We start from the raw sequence: 11,798 nt of genomic DNA on the forward strand, positions 1-11,798 counted from the left end.
CCCTCCAATAGATCCTCGTTAAAGGATTTAAAGTGTACCCATTCCAATTACGGGGCCTCGAAAGAGTCCCGTATTGTTATTTTTCGTCACTACCTCCCCGAGTCGGGAGTGGGTAATTTGCGCGCCTGCTGCCTTCCTTGGATGTGGTAGCCGTTTCTCAGGCTCCCTCTCCGGAATCGAACCCTGATTCCCCGTCACCCGTTGCCACCATGGTAGGCACAGAACCTACCATCGAAAGTTGATAAGGCAGACATTCGAATGATCTGTCGCCGGTGCGAGACCGTGCGATCGGCTGGGTTATCCAGAGTCACCAAAGGTACCGGAACGAACTCCGGGTTGGTCTTGGTCTGATAAATGCACGCCAGACCGTGAGGTCGGCGCTTCTTCCGCATGTATTAGCTCTAGAATTGCCACAGTTATCCATGTAGGATGTGACGATCAAAGGAACCATAACTGATTTAATGAGCCATTCGCAGTTTCACTGGATCAGTTTAAACTTGCACGTGCATGGCTTAATCTTTGAGACAAGCATATGATTACTGGCAGGATCAACCAGGTAGCGAGGACGCTCTGGTGGCAAGGCGGGCGGTCGTCACAACCACGCCGGGAGACGCACCAGGCGTCTCGACCGGGGCTGTCGCCCAAGCACCGCCACCGCCAAAGTCCGTCGCTGCCGTGAGCTGGGAATGCGCAACGGTGCCGCAAACCCTCGGGAGCCTGAGCGCAGAACTCCCGGCCACACGTGACCGTTGCTTCCCTTCAACGCCCGAGCCGTCCCCGCGAAGGAACGGTCCCGCACTCTCACGACCGACGCGTCCGCCGAGGAGGCGGACGGCCGGGTCTCGAACCGCCGAGTCCGCAAGGCGTACTCGCACGCAGACGGAAGGGGCGAGCCGTCGCCGTTGGGTCGTCCCGCCGACTGGGCAGGGGGACCCAGGGCGCTGCCTCCGCGGAGGCTGGCCCCGGCGCTGCTTCAGGACGCCCTCGGCACGGCCGTCCTCGCCCAGGGGAGCGGAGGAACGGCCGCCTTCCATGCCGTTTGCCGACCTCTGGTTGCCCTATCGTGTCGTGGCAGCCTGGTCGGCGGGGTAGCAAAACGACTGGCGAGAGAGTGTGCGGTGAAGCGCTGTCATTTCCCGAGCTAGTCAAAAAACGACCACTCTCTCAAGGTAGGCTGAGCGACCCACGACTTGGTCAGACACCCTGTAGAGCACTTTTTTGAAAAACAACCGAGACACGGCCACGGGCTGGTCCTCGGTGCTTGCTGTCGGCATTCCCGTAGTTCTGGACGACCCGCCCCGGTCGTCCCCGTGCTAGATTTACATCGGACCGTCCCTTCCCGACGGTACCCGACTGCCGACTAACACTGAGCGTAGCCGTTCGGGAACGGCCGGCCTATCTCACCGCCGGACTTTTCCCCCACGGCCCGTGCCCCAGTCACGAGCCAGATTTACATCGGACCAGCCCTTGCCGACGGTAACCGACTGCCGACTAACACTGAGCGTAGCCCTTGGGGAACGGCGGGCCCATCTCACCGCCGGACTTTTCCCCCGTGCCCGTGCCTCAGTCACGAGCCAGATTTACATCGGACCAGCCCTTGCCGACGGTAACCGACTGCCGACTAACACTGAGCGTAGCCCTTGGGGAACGGCGGGCCCATCTCACCGCCGGACTTTTCCCCCGGGCCCGTGCCTCAGTCACGAGCAAGATTTACATTGGACCAGCCCTTGCCGACGGTACCCGACTGCCGACTAACACCGAGCGTAGCCCTTGGGGAACGGCGGGCCCATCTCACCGCCGGACTTTTCCCCCGGGCCCGTGCCTCAGTCACGAGCAAGATTTACATTGGACCAGCCCTTGCCGACGGTACCCGACTGCCGACTAACACCGAGCGTAGCCCTTGGGGAACGGCGGGCCCATCTCACCGCCGGACTTTTCCCCCGGGCCCGTGCCTCAGTCACGAGCAAGATTTACATTGGACCAGCCCTTGCCGACGGTATCCGACCGCCGAGTAACATGTACGTACTGAGGTCTTCCGATCCTCTTTTCAATTGAGACACCCCGGTTGGGTGCCCCGTGCCCAAGCAGACACGAATCTTAGCTTGCAGGGATGACTCTCAATAGATCTCAGCCAGGCGGCTGCTCTACTAGGTACGACATCCCGAGCTGCATCAAAGGCGGCTACAGAGGATTCGGTATTCACAATCTCCACCGGCGAGAGCCGTTGTCCAGATCAAAACTCGTAAGGCGGGGATGCGCCGAGACGGGTCGGAGGGACAAGTAAAATATCCACGGTCCACCCGAGCCAGGCGCCGCCTACCAGAGCACCAATCGGCCATGACCGTCTCCGCCGGGAGCTGCGAAAAGCTGTCTTTAAGGGGACGAAGCTCGCACCGATCGCACCACCAGCTTCGACCAACCCCCAATAGAGCGCCTCAGCTGCCACGCTCGAAAGAGCGAGCGGCACGAGGCGATAGAAGTGCACACCACAAGTCCATGACCGGCCACCACAGAAGGAAGCTGCCACCGATCGCCGTGACGCTATTTGCAGCCTCTACCGACCGCACTGACCGAGTTCATGGACGGTCACCACACCCAATCTGTACTTCACCGATCGCCGTGACGCTAGTTGCAGCCTCGACCGAGGAGAGCAGAGTCTAGGCGTCTGCGCCAGGTCGGGTAGGGGGAGACTCCCCCCGAGGTCCGCCTGAGCGATCCGCCACTAGCCCGAAAATCAATCGGGTAGGACATCAGTGTCTCCACCAGGAAGCTGAACACATCGAAAACCTGTCTTTTGCCTCTCGGCACCTCGCCCCCTCAGCATCACTGCCGGCCGGCCGGACCCGGCTGGACGCAGAGGGGTCGATTGCGCCCGCCCTTCTCTTGAAGACCTCGAGGAGTGTAGCAGCCGGTCGAAACCGCCGGTGGCTGGCCGACGGGACCGAGACTGCAGTCCTCCCCTCTGCCCAAAAGGAGGCATTGGACCGCGGGACGCCCGCTCGTAGTCCGACGCTTAAGGACAGGTCACTCGTCCGCAAGATCGATTGCATCGAGTCAGAGACCGAAACGCCACGCCGGGGTGCCGGGGAAGGGCCGTCTCACCTAGGCCCCGCCGTGAGACTAAACCGCGACCCCATTCCGCGCAAACCCGCGACGCGACGCCCTTCCGCCAGGATATAGGTGCCCCCACTTGCGCTCGCCCGCTCAAGACTTTTCGCCGGGAGGACCTGACTCCGTCCTCGACCAGGCTACTCGGAGCGGCTCGCTGGTTGAGTCTGGGGAACGACGGGCGCGCACTCAAGGCGCCCGACCAACGTTCCAAGGGAGCTGCCGGGTCCCGCCGCCAAGCGGGTCGGCCTGGGCGCTCCTGGCTCTCCGCCCGCGCTCGTCGATGAGCGATTGACGCGAGAGCACCGTCGGAGCGCCACCTTGTCGAGGCGGTAAGGAAGAGAGGGTCGGAGCGGGAGGTCTGGGGCACCGCCCGTGTGAGAGTGTGCGGTGAGGCGCTGTCATTTCCCGAGCGAGTCAAAAAACGACCACACGGTCAGAGACCGTACGGCCCAGCCTGGCCCCGTGCGCCGTTACTTCGTCCGCCAGTTCGGTCACATGGACCTGCCTGGCACGGCAGCATCGTTCTCTCGCGCCTTGACGGCGCGGCAATTCCACCACCGCGATCGAAGTCGGCCGGGCCCCGGGGCACACACCGCCCGCCCACGGCTGATAACCGCCCGGTGCAAAGCCCGTTAGCACCGCCGGAGAGAGAAAAGTCACCGATCCACCCCGACTTTTCTCCTCGTAGGCATGTCGCCCGCACGCCCACGGTCCCTGCCGACGCATCCCGGACTCGCCAGCCACCGGCAGAATCCCGTCAGGGTCCGTGGAAGGCTGTCATTTCCCGAGCTAGTCAAAAAACGACCACTCTCTCAAGGTAGATTGAGAGACCCACGACTTGGTCAGACACCCTGTAGAGCACTTTTTTGAAAAATGCTCAACGGGGTGGGTGCCGGGGCCTGGTGACCTGATCACCGCCGGCTGTCCGGACCCGACCCGGTCGACCCCGATCGGCGCCAACCGGCCTTTGGCACCGACACCCGGCCCGCCAAAGCGGTCACGGGGACCTGCCTTACGCGACCGAGGACCTGCCTTACGCGACCGGGAGAGTTTACGGGCTTCTCCTCGGCGCCTGGAGGCCTGGGCATCCGCTAAAGCATGCGTTTCGCCACAGCTCTCGGGGACCCTGCCTTACGTGACCGCGGACCTGCCTTACGCGACCGGGAGAGTTTACGGGCTTCTCCTCGGCGCCTGGAGGCCTGGGCATCCGCTAAAGCATGCGTTTCGCCACAGCTCTCGGGGACCCTGCCTTACGTGACCGCGGACCTGCCTTACGCGACCGGGGACGGTCACGGGCTTTGCCTCGGCGCTTGGAGGCCCGAGCTACGGCCGTGCCGTAGCTAATACATTGCCAATACTTAAAGCATTAAGCCATTGGTAATACATGCGTGCAAGACGGTCAGGCACCGCCCGGCCCCAGGTACCGCCACTCGGCCCGCCAGCGCGGTCACATGGACCTACCTTACGCGACCGGGGACGGTCACGGGCTTTGCGTCGGCGCCTGGAGGCCCGAGCTACGGCCCGTGCCATAGCTAATGCATTGCAACCTGCTCGATCATCTGGCCGGGGGAGGGGTGGCCCCAACGCCCGCTGACTCTTACGCACCGCACTTCCACCAATACAGCCGGCTCAAGCACCGGGCGGGAGTAACGGCTCTGCCTGCCGTACACTCCATTTTCTCCGGAACCTCGCCTGGCACTGGGTGACCAGACCAATTGCGCCGAGAGACGGAACAAAGTCACCGGGCGACCTTGCGTGATCGCCGGCGAGCTTTGCCGGTTTCTCTGTGAGTGTTATAGTGTTAACACTCAAAGAAATCTTATGCAGATTTTATATTCTGATATTAACATGATACTTACTTGTCCTCATTTTCACGTATTTGTTAAAGATTTGTGGGTAATACTAGTATTGAACAAACAAACTGTTCTGCGCGAGTGTTGCACAAAAGTTCTCACGCCGTGGGCAGTTGATTGGCAGTCGGTATCTTTGACAACAGGCCGCCGGCGCCAAGCAGTCAAGATTGGCCACCAGGTCCAAATCCAATCATCTTAGTAACCAATCAGCGTTTGATACATTTAATGTTACACTCTGTCATTGGTCACCGGGAGGAAAAAAACATAAGTTACCAAGTATTAGCGCACGTGACGTTGGTAGCCGCCCGTGTCGTCTGGCAACTTGAGTTTCTTCCCTAGCTGCTAACAATTTACTATTAAAGTTTCCCCATTTATCCAAGTTTTAAAAAACGGTGCGCAGTAAATAAGTGAAAAATCCAAAACTATATACTTTATTTCTTATTAGTCTGTGACCAGACCCTCTGGTCGACAGACTTTTAGTTTTGTCACGTTTACGCGCGTTCGCAGCTGTATCTGTATGTTCCCATTGTCTGAATTCTATGTGGTTTGGCAGGTCCTTTGTACTGAGGTTGACGATGATGCACGTGAACTTCTTTTTGCGGCAGGTGGTTTTATTATGGATTTTATAAAAATAACACCCCTACAATTTGTTCGTCTTGCGGTGTTTTGGTCCAGATCCTCTGTATGTGGGTCATGGTGTCATTGGAATTTGTCAAGCAGATGCGTGGTGTTACCTGATCGTCAAAGTTATTCGCGTTCGCATCGGTATCTGCATGTTCCCGTTGTCGCATACGTACGTTGTTTGGCAGGTCATCTGCACTGAGGTTGACGATGATGCACGTTGTTTTTTTTTTTTTTTTTTTGCGGCAGTTGGTTTTATTAGGGACGCAATAAAAATAACACCCCTACAAAATGTTCATCTTTCGGTGTATTAGTCCAGATCCCCTGTATATGGGTCATGCTGTAATTGAGGTATTGCAAGCAGATGCGTGATGTTCTCTGGTCGTCAATGTAACGCGCGTTCGCATCTATATCTGCATGTTCCCGTTGTCGCATACGTTTGTGGTTTGGCAGGTTCTCTACACATAGTTGGACGATGATGCAAGGTGTTTTATTTTTTCGGCAGCTGTTTTTATTATGTATGTAATAATTTCAGAAATCACCCCTGCAAATTGTACGTTTCACAGTGTATTGGCCCATGTCTGCATATGGTGCCCGTTGAGGTAATTGGGTATAGTTAAGCAGATGCGCGATATGTGCAAGAATTTTACGCGCGTTTGCTTTCTACCTCTTATTCAACAAGTTTATCCGTACTACTTTATGTACCAGCATCATGGACCCCGGGATTCATTCACCCATTAACACTGTGTCATGCTACCTTATGGCTTCACACTAGTTAAAAACTTATCGCACAGTTCATCATCAACAGCTGTGTGTTATCGTATGTGGGACATGGGAACCGACATCTAATGTTCCACTAATGACCCTGTCAATCAAATACCTCCTGTCGCCGTTTGCAATGAAGCGTGTAAGAATTCTCGTCCCAAATGAAGTTTAGCCATATTATATTCCCGGACTTCGACTAAGAAACGTCAAGGTCCTATTCCGTGCTTCATACTTATTACGTCCATAACAGAAACATGTTAATACTTGGTGCGTTTGTCAGTCTGCCTGTCGGTCTTGTAGGTGTGTCTGTGTGTAAATGTGCCTGTGTATTAGAGTAGACCATCCGGTAACTTATCGTCACCATATCTTTTTGACTTTGGCCACATGTTATCTCACAATCCATACCTGTTTAGTAAGATTCACATGACACAGAAATATTAGGCAACTTTAGATACAACGATATATCTAACACCATGAAAAGAATCATATAGGATATAAGCACAACGTCACACACCAAAGAAGACAAAACAACCAACATATACCAGACCGACGTCACAGACTATGTTACCTACGGTCACTTGTTTACAAAATTTCTTTTGTTTCAAAAATACAAAATTTGCGGCAGAAAAGGGGCCGCAATATTGTTGTCAAGCGTCGATCGAGTCGGCTGTGCACTAGCGTTGGCCTCCGTGGCACATGGCGCGGCACGCCCCCCTCCCCAGACGGACCGTCGATCGCAGCGCCCAGCACGTTGGGACGTCTTTCTGGCTACTGCTTCAAGTCTACGCCGGCACTGATCACTGCCAAAGAGGCAGAAGATCGTCCTCCTTCGAGTAATGTATAACGTTCTTGGTCTATTTAAAAAGAAATCCAGCAAAGATTTCACGCCGAAAACGGGGTTACCTGAGGTCGCAGGAAACAAACAAACGCTCGTGGAAAATGATGGCCTTGTAAAGCCCCACCGACTCGAAAAATTTGTCAATGAGTAAAATCATCGGGCAAAATAGAAAAAAACACGGCGCCGTTATTTTATCGTCTCGGAAAACTATTTGATGCGGGAGGGCGCAACATCGATCGCATGAGGTAGACATTTTTTTTATTTTTATTTAATGACGGAAAAAAATTGGCATAATTTTTCCATGGGCTGACGAGCTGGTTAGAGCCCTGTTTCGAAGCATCAAAAACCCCAAATATTCATATAGACATGTCTGGACAAATAAAACCCGGGCCAGATCACGGAAGGCTGATTCCCTGTGCTAATAGTTTTTTTTTAATATACATGTAATGTATTTTGATGAAGAGGGTGGTCGGCGATAACTGAAAATGGGAGTAAAAGAGGCAACCGTCATCCAATCTCAAGTGCATGATTATCCACTCAAATTGCAGGAAATTGTGTTCTAGAGGGTTTGAAAATCAAAATTTTCCCGGGGGAGCATGCCCCCGGACCCCCCTAGAATGCGAGCGCCTGCGGCGCTCGTCTCGCGCCTCCGGCGCTCATTACGCCCCTCCCAAATATTTGGACGCATACTTTCAAGAACCTGGCGGGAACGCTGAATGTAATTTGGGACCTACTTCGTATAATCAATGGCAAAATTTTATGAAACAACTCCAGGCATATAAAATAAAATGTCACGAGTAACACGTTTATGTCTACAGGCATAGTTCTACGTAACAAACCTGATTTATTTGGCAAAGTTATGTGTTGGTGGAACTCTAGGTTTGTGTTGTTTTACATCTTCTTTGACCTTGGAATTGAGGCTGGTCTTCTATGACAGTAGTATTCGTTTTCCAATAATGTGTTTGCAACAGGTGGCAAATGTTGCTTATTTTGCAGCTGCTACTTACGACTTACAGCATGGTTGGATCCTTTCTTTTAAACAGCCTAAAATTATTGAGCGTGCGGATATCATCCATATAATCAAGACGAAAACCAAAAAGATAAAACAAATAGTCTGAAAGGTAGTCTTCTGCATAACACTCTGAAATTTCTTGACCAATCCATACATATAAGCTCTGAAAGATGTAAGTACATCTATGGAAACATTTAGAGGTATAGAAATATATGCAAGCTTACTGAAATGGTCAGATCATCCAGTCCGATCCAGGTGCTATAGGCGTAGGTGGTGTTGATGCGGTTGACGATGAATGTGTTGAGTTCGGCGGATTTGATGACCACCAGGCGGGCGCCTTCATCCTGGCAGGTCTGTCTGGCTTCTTCGTAGGTTTTAAGATCACCAGAGAACCGCAGGCACGGCCCGTTCGCAAGCGCAAGTTCGTAGTTTTCCGGACAGTTGTCTGGAACTAAAATTTCGTTAAGTCAGAAGACAGTTCCTCATTTCACATCTCAAGATAAATTGAAAAAAAAGTCTGTTAAATATAAGAGCTGCATGTCCTCATCTATCAAGATGTCGAAGTGGTTAAATCGAGTACATTTTACAGGGTAAAATTGTCATGTGGTCATGGCATGTGAATAGTTGTTCATGATTTTTATCTTGACAATTTACCTCTTATTGTTTATTGTTTCACCTTTATAGCCCCAAATCCATCTCTTTCTGCAGCAGGTCCGTACATTACTACCATCAAGGGCTTTTGGAGGTAAGGGCTGGAGGTGCTTACTGACCTGCTAAAACTCACCTGGACTTAATTCCAGTCGTAGTGCAAAATTAGATTGCGGATTGCGGAGGGGGAGTTGTTACCAAAGTAGGAGGTAACAGTCTCCTTTGCTTCAGATGTTTGATTCACATATAATCGAAAGAAAACCACGATTCAAGCAGTTCTGAGCAGAATTTTTCTTAGAATCATTTTACGAGGGCAAACACATGCTAGCTCCTCCGTTTCAGAATCAAAATGCTATTAAGAACATTCTCAGGACCTTCCTCAGACAGTCAGATGACAAAAAGAGTTTTAACAATGGAGCTAAAATATAATAAATGTACATTTACATAATATGTGTATGACCATGAAACTTCAAGTGTCCCAAAATACGAAAATGCCCCAAAGGTCAACGTGACCGCACTTGTACATTGGCGAATAAAGCAGAAAAGGCTCCACAGTAAAAATATACCTCCAGGGATAAGAGGCATAATCTTCTATGCATTCTCGAATGCCTGCTCTAAATCACAAACTAGTAGCTATTTTTCTAAGCCTCATAGTTTAAGGGGGAATCCAGGGGAATTCTACGCCGAAAACTAAATGTGTAATATTGACTAATGTGAAATGTTATCTTTTGCATTTTAACCCTATTCAAACCGGGCTTTTTGGTCATCCCTGGACAGAGGGAGGGGGTTCTTTTGAGGCCCCCCACTTCTAAGTCCTATATGACAATACAAGCTGCAATACAAAATAGAAGGCTCGATAAAAACATTTTAATAAACAGCATAGACTACTCTCTGCTTGGACACGTAGTAGAAATATTGCCGCGGCAAGTTAGGGTAAGGAAGAGTTGGAAATAGCCTGGCGAAGACTTTTCGCCCTTCCCCTTTTTCTTTCTTTCGGTAGCATTTAGTCCATTAGTTCTTATTCGTTCAACTTTAGGGTCGGCCATTCAGTTTTGATTAATTTCCAAGACAGCTGTTTGATACGAGCATTATGGCTGGGACGTCGCCGCCAAACATCTGGGACATCGATTTCTTTTTACTTCCAAAATGAAGGTTTCGACAAAAAATTGTGGCAGAAATATAACTTTCAAGTTACAAACCCTTTAGTTGCAATCATCAAGACATAGGAATAGTACATACCTGCATATTGCTGACAGATGAATCCCGAGAGCGTGGCTCCGCACGGTGCATCATTCCACCATTGCTGGGGGACGGTCTGAAGTTCGGCGCATTGTTCACCACCATTGTTGTTCGGCTCACCGGGTTTCCAGTTGGTATAGTTGGTTGACGCCAGAGTTGTGCCGTCTTCAAATATCCATACACCTTCGGTGTCTTCGTCAGTCATCCCGATCCAGTATCGTACGTTTGGTCCTGCCAGCTCGCTGATGAAAGTGTTGATCGCGCTGTTCTTCGGCATGGCCAACAGTGCTCCGTCTGTCGCACACGCCTGTTTAGCAGCGTAAAAACTCGTAGGCTGAGCAAAGGCCTTGTAGCAAACTTTGTTCAACCTGAAGTAGTCTGAATCTGGACATACTGTAGGGAAAAAGGGAAAGAGGTTAGTGTGTTAGACCACACCAATTTGATTTGTTGGTTCTCTTTTTTTTTCAGAAAAAAGTTCAAGCGACAGGGCGAAAAAACAAATTGCAACAAGAGACTGTGTCCATTCATTGGGCCACTTCTTCTCTTGCCAACTCTTCTGACAAAGCTCATAATACCTGTCTACCACCACTTCACCACCATGCTTCAGCAGCTCTGCAGGGATGTTGTCAATTCCTGGGGATTTGCCTGGTTTCATGTTGCGCACTGCATCCACTACCTCATCCCTTAGGATTGGGAGGTCTTCTGGGACTCTCTCCGCCCAAGAAGGCTTGTTCAGCTTTGCTCAGGTTGAAGTCCGTAGTCGTAGAGCTCCTCACAGTACTCTGTCCACCGGTTGAGGACGGCTGTGCTTTCTGTCAGAAGGTTTCCACTATTGTCCTCGATCACTGTGGCCCTTGGTTGTTGTGTCCTTGTGAGAGTTCTAAGCGTCTCGTAGGCTTTCTGGCTGTTTCCTGAAGCCACCCCATGCTGTATTTCTCTACACTGGCCCTCCATCTACTTCTCCTTGGCTTCTCTCATCTTCCTCCTGACTGCCTTGTGTGCTTGTCGGTACTGTTCTGCATTTTTTCTGACTGGTGTACTTCTGCTATCTGAGCTCCCTTCGTCTGTCGCACAGATCAAGAATGTGCGTCTAGACAGCTTGTGAGGAAATAAGGTGTTGGTGAGGGTCAGTCGCTGTTGCTGTGCAAACTCCAGTAGCCTCAGTCCCCTGTCATTTGTCTCCCCGACTACGTACCGCCCTACAGTCCCTGCCCAGTGTTGGTATGCGTCTGGTCCTACCTTGCCATTCCAGTCACCCTGAACCACAAGGAACTCTTTCTTTGGTGCCTTTTCTATGGTGTTCTCTAACTCTTTGTAGAATTTTTCTACCTCTTCATCTTCGTGATATCTGTGGTAGGTGAATATGCCTGAATAATGGTAATGTTGTTTGGCTTGGCAGAAATCCGGATGGTTATGACTCTACTGGAGACTGGCGTAAAGCTGATAACACAACTCATTCCGGACAATGAAAGCCACTCCATTCCGATGCTGTTTTTCCTCCCCGCTGTACCAGGTTTTATGTCCTTCCTATGCTGTTGTCTCCCCAAAACCTGTCAACCTGACTTCAGCAAGACCAAGAAAATCCCATGTGTAACGATCTAGCCCATGTGTAAGTTCTTCCAGTCTACCACATGCATATAGAGTACGAACATTCCAAGTTCCGATAACTATACCTTCTGTTGGAAGTCTGATAGCAGATTGTGCAGTTGAG

General features: G+C 51.5%; 1 non-coding gene across 1 annotated transcript in view; it reads right to left on the minus strand.

Moving 5' to 3' along the window:
* Positions 1-559, minus strand: part of LOC118408395 — a 1,815-nt gene extending 1,256 nt beyond the window's left edge. Inside the window, exon 1 of the ribosomal RNA XR_004830289.1 lies at positions 1-559. This exon is cut by the window's left edge and continues 1,256 nt beyond it. This is a non-coding gene — a ribosomal RNA (small subunit ribosomal RNA).
* Positions 560-11,798: the final 11,239 nt, after the last annotated feature.

This window comes from Branchiostoma floridae, unplaced genomic scaffold (genome assembly GCF_000003815.2).
Source record: "Branchiostoma floridae strain S238N-H82 unplaced genomic scaffold, Bfl_VNyyK Sc7u5tJ_1581, whole genome shotgun sequence".
In the NCBI taxonomy this organism is placed as follows: domain Eukaryota; kingdom Metazoa; phylum Chordata; class Leptocardii; order Amphioxiformes; family Branchiostomatidae; genus Branchiostoma; species Branchiostoma floridae.